The following is a 13,672-nucleotide window of genomic DNA, read 5'->3' on the forward strand; positions in this document are numbered from 1 at the left end:
GTCAATCAGATCATTCAACTAATGATGTGAACTGTTAATCAAATAACAACTCTTTGTTCATGGTTAGGAAACATAACCATCTTTGATTAAACGAGCTAGTCAAGTAGAGGCATACTAGTGACACTCTGTTGGTCTATGTATTCACCACATGTATTATGTTTCCGGTTAATACAATTCTAGCATGAAATAATAAACATTTATCATGATATAAGGAAATAAATAATACTTCATTATTGCCCTCTAGGGCATATTCCTTCAGTCTCCCACTTGCACTAAGAGTCAATAATCTAGATTACACAGTAATGATTCTAACACCCATGGAGCCTTGGTGCTGATCATGTTTGCTCGTGAAGAGGGCTTAGTCAACGGGTCTGCAACATTCAGATCCGTATGTTATCTTGCAAATCTCTATGTCTCCCACCTGACTAAATCCCGATGGAGTTGAGCGTCTTTTGATGTGCTTGGTTTCTTTTGTGAAAATCTGGATCCTTTGCCAAGGCCAATTGCACCAGTATTGTCACAGAAGATTTTCATTTGGAACCGATGCACTAGGTATGACACCTAGATCGGATATTGAACTCCTTCATCCAGACTCCTTTCGTTTGCTGCTTCCGAAAAGCAGCTATGTACTCCGCTTCACATTGTAGATCCCGCTACGACGCTTTGTTTAGAACTGCCACCAACTGACAAGCTCCACGTTTAAAGTAAACACGTATCCGGTTTGCGATTAGGAATCGTCCGGATCAGTGTCAAAGCTTGCATCAACGTAACTCTTACGGTGATGAGCTCTTTGTCACTCCATATACGAGAAAACATATCCTTAGTCCTTTTCAGGTATTTCAGGATGTCTTGACCGCTGTCCAGTTGATCACTCCTGGATTACTTTGGTACCTCCCTGCTAAACTTATAGCAAGGCACACATCAGGTCTGGTACACAGCATTGCATGATAGAGCCTATGGCTGAAGCATAGGGAACATCTTTCATTTCTCTCTATCTTCTGCAGTGTCGGGCATTTGAGTCTTGACTCAACTTCACACTTGTAACACAGGCAAGAACCCTTCTTTGCTTGATCCATTTTTGAACCTTCTTCAAAATTCTTGTCAAGGTATGTGTTTTGTTGAAAAGTCCAATTAAGCGTTTTGATCTATCTCTATAGATTTTTATGGCCTAATATGTAAGCAGCTTTCCCGAGGTCTTTCATCGAAAAACTTTTATTCAAGTATCCCTATGCTATCCAGGAAATTCTATATCATTTCCAATCAGCAATATGTCATCCACATATAATATCAGAAATGCTACAGAGCTCCCACTCACTTTCTTGTAAATACAGGCTTCTCCAAAAGTCTGTATAAAGCCAAATGGCTTTGATCACACTATCAAAGGCGTTATTCCAACTCGAGATGCTTGCACCAGTCCATAAAATGGATCACTGGAGTTTGCACACTTTGTTAGCTCCCTTCGGATCGACAAAACCTTCTGGTTGCATCATATACAACTCTTCTTCCAGAAATCCATTTCAGGAATGCAGTTTTGACATCCATTTGCCATATTTCATAATCATAAAAACGCAGCAATTGCTAACATAATTCTGAACGGACTAAGCATCGCTACGGGTTGAGAAGGGTCTCATCGTTAGTCAACCCCTTGAACTTGTCGAAAACCTTTTGCGACAAGTTCGAGCTTTATAGACAGTAACATTAACGTCAGCGTTCAGTCTTTCTGAAGATCCATTTATTCTCAATTGCTTGCCGATCATGGGCAAGTCAACCAAAGTCCATACTTTGTTCTCATAACATGGATCCCATCTCAGATTTCATGGCCTCAAGCACTTTGCGGAATCTGGGCTCACCATCGCTTCTTCATAGTTCGTAGTTCATCTCATGATCTTAGTAGCATGACTTCCAGAACTGGATTACCGTACCCTCTGTGCCGATCTCACTCTGGTTGATCTACGTGGGTTCAAGTAGCATCTTGCCCTGAAGTTTCATGATCATCATCATTAGCTTCCTCACTGAATTGGTATAGGCGTCGCAGAAACAGTTTTCTGTGGATTGTACTATTTTCCAATAAGGGAGCAGGTACAGTTACCTCGTCAAGTTCTACTTTACTCCCACTCACTTCTTTCGAGAGAAACTCCCTTCTCTAGAAATGATCCCATTCTTAGCAACGAAATGGTCTTGCCTTTGATCTGTGATAGAAGGTATACCCAACAGTTTCTTTGGGTATCCTATGAAGACACATTTCTCCGCTTTGGTTCGAGCTTATCAGGTTGAAGATTTTTCACATAAGCATCGCAGCCCCAAACTTTTAAGAAACGACAACTTTGTTTCTTGCCAAAACCATAGTTTCATAAGGCGTCGTCGTCTCAACGGATTTTGCATGGTGCCCTATTTAACGTGGAATGCGGCGGTCTCTAAGCCATAACCCCAAAAACGAGATAGCGGGTAAATCAGTAAGAGACATCATAGATCGCACCATATCTAGTAAAGTACGATTACGACGTCGAACACACCATTACGCTATGGTGTCCGGGTGGCTGTGAGTGCGAAACTATCCACAATTTTTCAAATGTATACCAAACTCGTAAACTCAAATATTCTCCTCCACGATCAGAATCGTAGAAGAAACTTTATTTTCTTGTTACGATGATTTTCAACTTTCACTCTGAATTCCTTGAACTTTTTCAAATGTTTCTAGACTTATGTTCATTAAGTAGATATAACCCATATCTGCTTAATCATCTTGTGAAGGTGAGAAAATAACGGATATCCGCCACGAGCCTCAATATTTCATCGGACCACATACATCGGTATGTATGATTTCAATAAATCTGTTGCTCTCTCCATAGTACTGGAGAACTGGTGTTTTAGTCATCTTGCCTATGAGGCACGGTTCCACAAGTTACCAAAGTGATTCATAATCAAAGTGGGTCCAAAAAGCCCATCAGTATGGAGTTTCTTCATGCCGCTTTACACGATATGACCTTAAACGCAGTGCCACCAAATAAGTTGCCACCATCATTATCAACTCTGCATCTTTTGGTTTCTTACACATTTATGAATATGTGTATCACTACTATCCGAGATTCAATAAGAATAGACCACTTTTCAAGGTGCATGACCATAAAAGATATTACTTCATATAAAATAGAACAAACCATTATTCTCTGATTTAAATGGAATAACCGTCTCGCCATCAAACAAGATCCAGATATAATGTTCATGCTCAACGCTGGCACCAAATAACAATATTTAGGTCTTAATATTATCCCGAGGGTAGATGTAGAGGTAGCGTGCCGACCGGCGATCACATCGACTTTGGAACCGTTCCCACGCGCATCGTCACCTCGTCCTTTGCTAGCGTCCGCTTATTCCCTAGTCCTGTTTCCGAGTTGCAAATAATTAGCAACAGAACAGTATCAAATAACCCAGGTGGCTACTGCGAGCTCTAGTAGGTACACATCAATAACATGTATTCACATTATACCTTTGTTCACCTTGCCCATTCCTTTTTTATCGCCAAATTACTTGGGGCAGTTCCGCTTCAGTGACCAGTCTGCTTGCAGTAGAAGCACTCAGTTTCAGGCTTAGGTCCAGACTTGGTTTCTCTCCTGAGCAGCAACTGCTTGTTGTTTCTTTCTTGAAGTTCCTTTCTCTTCCTTTGCCCTTTTTCTTGAAACTAGTGGTTTTGTTAACCATCAACACTTGATGCTCCTTTCTTGATTCTACCTCCGCAGCTTTCAGCATTTGCGAAGAGCTCGGGAAATAGTCTGTTCATCCTTGCATATTATTAGTTCATCACCGAAGCTCTTGTAGCTTGGTGGTAGTGATTGGAGAATTCTGTCAATGACGCAATCATCTGGAAGATTAACTCCCATTCTGAATCAAGTGATTATTTATAACCCAGACATTGAGGTATATTGCCTCACTGACAGAACTGTTCTCCTCCATCTTGCAGCTATAGAACTTATTGGACTTCATATCTCTCAATTCGGCATTTTCTTGAATATTACTTCAACTCCTGGAAACATCTCATATGCTCCATGACGTTCAAAACGTCGTTTGAAGTCCGATTCTAAGCCCGTTAAAGCATGGCACACTGAACTTATTGAGTAGTCATCAGCTTTGCTCTGCCAGACGTTCATTAACATCTGGCGTTGCTTCCAGCAGCAGGGCCTGGCACCCAGCGGTGCTTCCAGGACGTTAATTCTTCTGTGCAGCAATGAGGATAATCCTCAGTTTACGGACCCAGTCCGGTGTAATTGCTACCATCATCTTTCAACTTGCTTTCTCAAGGAACGCATTAAAATTCAACGGAACAACAGCACGAGCCATCTATCTACAATCAACATAAACAAGCAAGAGATACTATCAGGTACTTAAGTTCATGATAAGTTTAAGTTCAGTTAATCAAATTACTTTTAGGAACTCCCACTTAGATAGACATCCCTCTAATCCTCTAAGTGATCACGTGATCCAAATTCAACTAAAACCATAACCGATCATCACGTGAGGGGAGTTAGTTTTCAATGGTTGAACATCGTCATGTTGATCCATATCTACTATATGATTCACGCTCGACCTTTCGGTCTCTGTGTTCCGAGGCCATATCTGCATATGCTAGGCTCGTCAAGTTTAACCTGAGTATTCTGCGTGTGCAAAACTGGCTTGCACCCATTGTAGATGGACGTAGAGCTTATCACACCCGATCATCACGTGGTGTCTGGGCACGACGAACTTTGGCAACGGTGCATACTCAGGGAGAACACTTCTTGATAATTTAGTGAGAGATCATCTTATAATGCTACCGTCAATCAAAGCAAGATAAGATGCATAAAAGGATAAACATCACATGCAATCAATATAAGTGATATGATATGGCCATCATCATCTTGTGCTTGTGATCTCCATCTCCGAAGCACCGTCATGATCACCATCGTCACCGGCGCGCCACCTTGATCTCCATCGTAGCATCGTTGTCGTCTCGCCAATCTTATGCTTCCACGACTATCACTACCGCTTAGTAATAAAGTAAAGCATTACATCACGATTGCATTGCATACAATAAAGCGACAACCATATGGCTCCTGCCAGTTGCCGATAACTCGGTTACAAAACATGATCATCTCATACAATAAAATCAGCATCATGCCTTGACCATATCACATCACAACATGCCCTGCAAAAACAAGTTAGACGTCCTCTACTTTGTTGTTGCAAGTTTTACGTGGCTGCTACGGGCTTAAGTAAGAACTCATCTCACCTACGCATCAAAACCACAACGATAGTTCGTCAAATAGACTCCGTTTTAACCTTCTCAAGGACCGGGCGTAGTCACACTTGGTTCAACTAAAGTTGGGGAGACAGTCTTCCGCAAGCCATCTATGTGCAAAGCACGTCGAGGGAACCGGTCTCGCGTAAGAGTACGCGTAAGGTTGGTCCGGATCGTCTCACCCAACAATACCGCCGAACCAAAGTATGACATGCTGGTAGGCAGTATGACTTGTATCGCCCACAACTCACTTGTGTTCTACTCGTGCAAATAACATCAAACCATAAAACCTGGCTCGGATGCCACTGTTGGGGAACGTAGTAATTTCGAAAATTTTCCTACGCACATGCAAGATCATGGTGATGCATAGCAACGAGAGGGGAGAGTGTTGTCTACGTACCAACGCAGACCGACTGCGGAAGCGATCACACAACATAGAGGAAGTAGTCGTACGTCTTCTTCCCGATCCGACCGATCCAAGCACCGTTACTCCGGCACCTCCGAGTTCTTAGCACACGTTCAGCTCGATGACGATCCTCGGGCTCCGATCCAGCAAAGCGTCGAGGAAGAGTTCCGTCAGCACAACAGCGTGGTGACGATCTTGATGTACTACCAACGCAGGGCTTCGCCTAAGCACTACAACGGTATGATCGAGGTGGAATTTGGTGGCAGGGGGCACCGCACACGGCTAAGGAACGATCTCAAGGATCAACTTGTGTGTCTTGGGGTGTCCCCTGCCCCCGTATATAAAGGTTGGAGGGAGGGCTGGCCGGCCAAGAGAGGGAGGCGCAGGAGAGTCCTACTCCGGGAGTAGGACTCCCCCTCAATCCTATTCCAACTAGGAATCTTAAAGGGGAAGGAGAGAAGAGAGAGGTGCCGGCCCCTCTCCTAGTCCTAATAGGACTAGGGGAAGGGGGAGGCGCAGCCCTATGTGGGCTGCCTCTTCACCTTTCCACTAAGGCCATGTTCGCCCATTTGTCTCCGGGGTCCGTAACCCTCCCGGTAATCCGGTAAAATCCCGATTTCACCGGACACTTCCGATGTCCCAAACATAGGCCTCCAATATATCAATCTTTACGGTCTTCGACCATTTCGAGACTCCTCGTCATGTCCGTGATCACATCCGGGACTCCGAACAACCTTCGGTACATCAAAATGCATAAACTCATAATAAAACTGTCATCGTAACCTTAAGCGTGCGGATCCTACGGGTTCGAGAACAATGTAGACATGACCGAGACACATCTCCGGTCAATAACCAATAGCGGGACCTGGATGCCCATATTGGCTCCTACATATTCTACGAAGATCTTTATCGGTCAGACCGCATAACAACATACGTTGTTCCCTTTGTCATCGGTATGTTACTTGCCCGAGATTCGATCGTCGGTATCCAATACCTAGTTCAATCTTGTTACCGGCAAGTCTCTTTACTCGTTCCGTAATACATCATCTCACAACTAACATATTAGTTGTAATGCTTGCAAGGCTTATGTGATGTGCATTACCGAGAGGGCCCAGAGATACCTCTCCGACAATCGGAGTGACAAATCCTAATCTCGAAATACGCCAACCCAACATCTACCATTTGGAGACACCTGTAGTACTCCTTTATAATCACCCAGTTACGTTGTGACGTTTGGTAGTACCCAAAGTGTTTCCTCCGGTAAACGGGAGTTGCATAATCTCATAGTTATAGGAACATGTATAAGTCATGAAGAAAGCAATAGCAACATACTAAACGATCGGGTGCTAAGCTAATGGAATGGGTCATGTCAATCAGATCATTCAACTAATGATGTGACCTCGTTAATCAAATAACAACTCTTTGTTCATGGTTAGGAAACATAACCATCTTTGATTAACGAGCTAGTCAAGTAGAGGCATACTAGTGACACTCTGTTGGTCTATGTATTCACACATGTATTATGTTTCCGGTTAATACAATTCTAGCATGAATAATAAACATTTATCATGATATAAGGAAATAAATAATAACTTTATTATTGCCTCTAGGGCATATTTCCTTCAATCACATGTAGGCCAAGAAGGGTGGCCATCTTCGACAGTGAGTGCGCCTTCGGGAGGGACGAGAGCCTCGGCAACGCCTTCTTGGGGCTAGAGGAGGGAACAAAGAGCAAAGAGGAGGCTTTCTTGTCACGCAACAGTGAGGGTCCGCCGTTCGTCTCTTGGGAAAGAGCATCAACTACCGCTGCGACAACACAACTACCGGGAAACCATTGGTGAAGATGGAATGCTCAACGATATCTCAAACTTAGACTAGGAATCTCAAACCATGCAAGTTTGGAGTTGAATTCCTGACAAATGTTGTACAAATCTAGAACAAATTGCTCTCCTTGAAAATGTACTAACTATAATGTACAGTACAATGAATCCTATTATCCAATATACATATGGATGATTTGAAATCTTCAAATTGATAGATGTGTTTGAAAAAGTTGACTGTTTCTCTGGATTTGATATACATATAAATAAATTTCTTTTTTGGTATATTTTAATAAATACTTCTCTGGAAATTACAGAAAATGAGCAACAACTTTAGCAAAGGTGCTATTTTTTGTCTTGTGATTAAGTAAGCTGAACCTTAGTTCGATTTGAAATCTGTCTACCTTTCAGGACAATCAATTTGTAAAATACATATCTTCTAAACCAGCAGCCCAAAAATATTGGAACTTGGCTCTGTGACACAATCTACAAACAACTTGGTTCGGTGGTGAAATTGTCCAGGTGGCAGCAGATCTGATTTGGGTTGCACACCACTCCGGCCCCATCTCCCTCCTCTCCAATAGTCCTATAAAAGCTACCTCGGATACCATCGTCCATGGAGAACAAAAGCAAGGCTACTACCCAATCCCACCACTCTCGGTCTTCTTTGCTCGGCGGTGACCTTGTGTTCTCGGAGATGAGGAGCTCCATGGCTCTCTTAGTGGCGGCGCTGCTGCTGCTGCTGTCGGTGGCCGCGGCGGCGGACATGTCGAGGAGCGAGGAGGAGATGCGCCGGATGCACGCCGAGTGGATGGCGGAGCACGGCAGGGCCTACAACGCCACCGGAGAGGAGGAGCGACGGTTTGAGGTGTTCAGGGACAACCTCCGCGACATCGACCAGCACAATGCTGCCGCCGACGCCGGGGTCCACTCCTTCCGCCTCGGGCTCAACCGCTTCTCCGATCTCACCAACGCGGAGTTCCAAAGCACGTACCTCGGCTCCCATACCAAGCCGCACAGGGAGCGGAAGCTCAGCGTCAGGTTCCAGGCTGACGTCAACGAGGTGCTGCCGGAGTCCGTCGATTGGAGGGAGAAGGGGGCCGTTTCTCCTGTCAGGGACCAGGGCCGTTGTGGTGGTGAGCATCCTCGACTACTGTTTCTTTTTTTATACAGTAAAAATTGTGTTATTACATATACTCCTGGTGTAAGTGTAACATAATAAATTTAAATTTATTTCTGGTCACATAATAAAAGAGAAGTCCTTTAAAATTTAAATTTATTTTCGGTAGCAGGTTGTAATTAGTTTTTATGTCATGGTATCATTTGGGGTTCAGCAACTGGGACACCTTATTTCAGTAGTTGGTTCTTTCGGAACTCCTGGTGTTAGTTGCCAGATTCAGTGGTAGTACGACTAGTACGTACTGAATGATTTACTAATACGTCACTAGAGCTCTGTTAGCATGGCCTTCATGAGTTAAGAACTTCGGGTATACTCCTATTTTGGAAGTAGGTTCATCGAACATGGACATTATCTAGTTATACATTAGTTAGAAGAAATTTGTATGTATTGTTGCTCTGTTACTGACTGCTTGTATCGGGATGCATTGAACTTAAACCAAAATAGTGTCACAAAGATATCAGAATCTGATGTTTGTTTCTCTTTTTACAGGGAGCGGCTGGGCTTTCTCAGCAATAGGAGCTGTTGAAGGCATCAACCAGATCGTAACTGGTGACATGATCCATCTGTCTGAGCAAGAGGTTCTTGACTGATACTTCACACAACCAGGGATGCGAATCTGGTAAGACGGATTATGCCTTTGAGTTCATCATTAAGAATGGTGGTATCCACTCTGCCAAGGACTACCCGTACAAAGAGAGGAAGAACCGTTGCGATGCTAACAAGGTATCATCCGTCTTCTTAATTCCCTTGTGAACATTAAGAATGTCCATCATATTGATATGCCGTTCCATTTGTGTTTGGGACAATTTACAGAAAAATACAACGGTTGTTACCATTGACGGTTACGAAGATGTACCCACTGATAGTGAGAAGAGTCTGCAGAAGGCGGTTGCAAATCAGCCAATCAGTGTCGAGATTGCGGCTGGTTGCTCCGCGTTCCAGGGCTACAAATTGGTGAGCTTCTTTACATTATTGTTCTGCGGTAGGTTAAACAAATGAGTAGGCTCCAAAAGGTATCACTACCTCTTTTATTTCCAAAATAGATGGGTCTTTTTTCAAAAAGTAGGATTACCCCGGTATCTGCATTGAATGATGCACACAACCATATTATTATTATTCAATAGAAACCAACAAAAAAAATTACATGATTCAACTCAGAGCCTCCTTCCTGACAACTACGGTTGCTACACTAATAAGCTTGATGATGTGTCGTAATTTCGCATCAACACACACCGTCTATTCCGGTAGCCTAACCAAGCCGGCGTGCCCCACTCAATGTCGTGCATCCAGTCGAGGGGGGACGCCCCGCAACAGCCCATCCCGCTAGAAGGGATAACAGGGCCCGCCGCCACCTGCACCGGTGGCGGGAGGGAGAGGAGGCGAGGATGGGGGTGGCAGCTTTTTTAATCTTCTAGAGTATCGTTTCTTTGTGCGAACCGTTTATATAATCCTTATGCTTATCTGTCTGCTTTTACGGAGCACTTTCAGATTTTTTATTAAAATGGATTACTCCCCCGATTTCATTAACGAAACCAAGACGGAACACTTTTAGTGTACGGATAAGTTTGTGTGCTCACGTCTATAACATATTGGATTAAGTGGTCTGAGCTATCATACACTCATGTCATGGTGCATATCAACAAAGTAGAACATCAGATTCTGTCGCCTGAAGAAAAAGTAAATCAGATTCTGATGATTTTAAACCATTTTTGCTATCCATCTTGATCGAACAGTAGAAAGGGAAATTCAGACTATGCAGTATGCACAACACCTCGAACAACAACTTTTGATAAAACCGTTGTCGATTACTAGTAAACTTTTCTAGTTGATGAAACTAGCATTTTAAAACCGTTGGATTAGACCTTGTAAAGAAGCATTCGATTTATACTGATTACCACTTACTATTCTCTTAGGGTATCCTAAACAGAGGCTGTAAAGGAGCTATTAACCATGGCGTCCTTATAGTTGGTTTGTATCAAGTGGACGGCGTATGGATCTGGGTCATCAAGAACTCCTGGGGTGAAGATTGGGGTGAGCGTGGTTTCTTCCGGATGGTGAGTAACAGTGGCCTATTTGGTATTGCCTTCCATGCTTCCTACCCCCTGAACACGGCCGAGAAGCTGTCATGAACATGCAGGCCTGAAGTTAACTGAAGAACTCGACACTTGTATGGCTCCCGCGCTTCTGAGGTCACTGTCGACGCTCGTCCTGCATCGGACAGCACTCAAGTCTTCGTACCGCTTCATTGCTGCGCTTCGTCGTCTACCATTGATCTTCAGTCGGACGCTTCACAAGCTCTAGGTTGTCGTTGTTCAATGTCCGACATGCCTTGCTTGCTTTACTTTTGCTTTTCACTCCTGGAGTGTAATAATGAATATGAAGCCCTTTTCCCTTTCCATCTCGGGGGCATAATAATGTTGAATTCGGTTAAACCGTAGCCTCCCGTGGCGTGCGTTTACCTTCCGTTGTTCCTTCCCAAGCAATAGAACACCCTGAATTCAAGTGGAAATCCCCTCAAATCTCTCTAAAGTTTCTCTGGACGTTTAATTCAGTCATGCTCGTAGTTCTGGTCTTACAATCAATTTGGTATCTATAGCAGGTTGATCCTCAGAGGCGTACAGATCGGGAGGCGACTTGAGCTTGGGTTCTCTCTTAAAATCCCTCTCCTTATTCTCGGATCCCGGCGGCACTGTGCTTGATCTCTGGTGGCGGCCTTGTGAGACTTGGTTGCTGAGAAATTTTTTCTCAGTGTTGAACACTAGATCGTGCAACTTGGACAGCATGGTCAGGACGTTGCTTGAGTTGCTCTCGGCAATCAGGTGAGCTCGCTTCTGCAGCTGGAAACCCTGTTTGCCATGATGAAAATTACTGAATCGGGGGACACTTGTGATCTCGAGCTTGAATCACTACAACTGGACATAAAAATATTACAGCACAATAGAGAAGAAGATAGGAAAAAGTTTGGGACTTTTCTGAAACAGTTAGCAGAAATTTTGCAAGTATTCAGAATATCTTTGTTAAGATACAAGCAAATTTCAAATGTTTGCTTAATGATGCTGAAGAAGAGGAAGAGGAAGAAGAAATTGCACCTCAGTCTGCATAGTATAGTGTCGACAATAGTACTCCCATACTTGCTACTTCTGCACCTACTACCACGATAATTGGCACCAAATAAGAGCTTTTGGAAAAAGAAATTGAAGATGAAGATGTTTGTCATGTCAGGTTGTTGTGTCGGGGCAGTTTCTGCAGAGAAGGAGCAGAGGTTTACAAGGCTGCTGCATATTGATCTAACTGACACAGCAAGAGTTGTTCCAGAATTTGAAGGTGTCGACTATCGAGGAAGAAGAATAGGCTTACTTTGGCAAATCTAATTAAATATACCTCAGCAGAAAAAGGATAGCATCCTACACTATAAATATCTCGGTGTAAAACTAACGAAATATATGCCTGCGATGCAAAAAAGGTATATACCTGTTTAATTCCTTATTTAGCGGATATTTGTTTCTGAATTGTTCACACTGGAACTTCCCAGGTGGCAAACAATCAGGTACTTGATCAGTTTACTGTAGTATGACTGTACGAGTATTCTTCAGATCATGATTTGGATTATGTCAGCAAAATATGATTAGTACTGCATCTACAGAAAATAGAAACTTTCACTACTGTAGATAACAACAGTCACTATTACACCGTACCAGGAAGGCAGGAACAACTTAATTTGCAATAAGTTTATATGCATACGAAACAACAGTGTCGAAATCATTCTACCAATCTGTGACTTGAACATCTTCAGTACAATACACTCGAACATTGATTGGTACATGGAAAATCTCCAGAGTATTTATTAAATTACATGAGAGCAAACCATGAAAAGGTAATGGTGATCTCAGCTTCTACCCATTAGTTTTACCTCTAAAGGAAGCCTAGGTAACACCCACTTCAACATAAACCCGGTCATACTCATACAAGCTGCTGCAGAGCGAGTACCGAGCAGCTCGCCATCTCCTCCTGAGGAAGAAGGAGCAGAAGACCACCCAGAGACCCATCAAATATTCAGAACCCATGGCGCTTGTATCTTCAAGTAGCAGGGGCTGCTGGATGATGTGGCTAATAATGCTGCTGCTCGACAAGCTATTAATAACGTTCTTGAAGATGTTGATCGCAAGATTAGACGCCTAGGTGATCCGATGAACGAGGATATCAGCGAAGAAGAGCAGGATGCAAACTTGGACACCTGAGCGTTGGCCTCATGAACTGAATTCCTGACAGTGATTTGTGTTACTCTGAGAAACATCAGTGGACCAGTCACTCCATACTACTAATGCAAGTCTAGATGGTGACATTGCAGCCTTGCAGATGGCCACCATCAGGTTGATTACTACTCTGCTACCTGGGTGGGTTTAATAACAGAAGATGTACCATCAAACAAAGGATACTTCATCCTGTTTTATAAGCCTTTTATATGAAGGCTTCTATACAACTAAACTGTGTTAAAATCAGGATGAGAGTCACAAGTGAACTTACATATTCTCAGGAGTAGAGCAAGGCCAGAACCTCTATGTCAGTCCTCTGGATAATAATTTATATGTCAAATGTACTCAAGAACATCAAGATTTTGCAAACTCTGTCATGCATCTCTTCAAATTTGACTTTGATAATCTTGAGGTATCCTGAAATAACAGCTGGTTTCTCCATCAAACTGTTTCGGTCCAGACATCTAAAATGGTTGGCCACCACAATCTTAAAAGGTGTTATCAATTTTCTCCGACTGACAGCCTATCATGCTGGTTTTCCTTTGGTAAGCCGGCGAAGTAAAAAAAGTAAAAAGATTGGTTTCCTCTGTTATTGGCATTGCATGCAAAAAACTGATGAATCTTGCACCGCTGCACCAATCTACTGGGGCCATTTAAAGATGGATCACTACATGTTCCGTGCTGCTAACCCTTAACACAAGACATTATAACAAATAGGCCATTAAGCTGAAAAGGTATGAA

General features: G+C 43.2%; 1 pseudogene; it reads left to right on the forward strand.

The window, feature by feature from the left end:
* Positions 1-8,159: 8,159 nt before the first annotated feature.
* Positions 8,160-12,916, forward strand: LOC125527523 (annotated as a pseudogene).
* The last annotated feature ends 756 nt before the right edge of the window (positions 12,917-13,672 follow it).

The sequence above is a fragment of the Triticum urartu genome, unplaced genomic scaffold, assembly GCF_003073215.2.
Source record: "Triticum urartu cultivar G1812 unplaced genomic scaffold, Tu2.1 TuUngrouped_contig_422, whole genome shotgun sequence".
Taxonomy (NCBI): domain Eukaryota; kingdom Viridiplantae; phylum Streptophyta; class Magnoliopsida; order Poales; family Poaceae; genus Triticum; species Triticum urartu.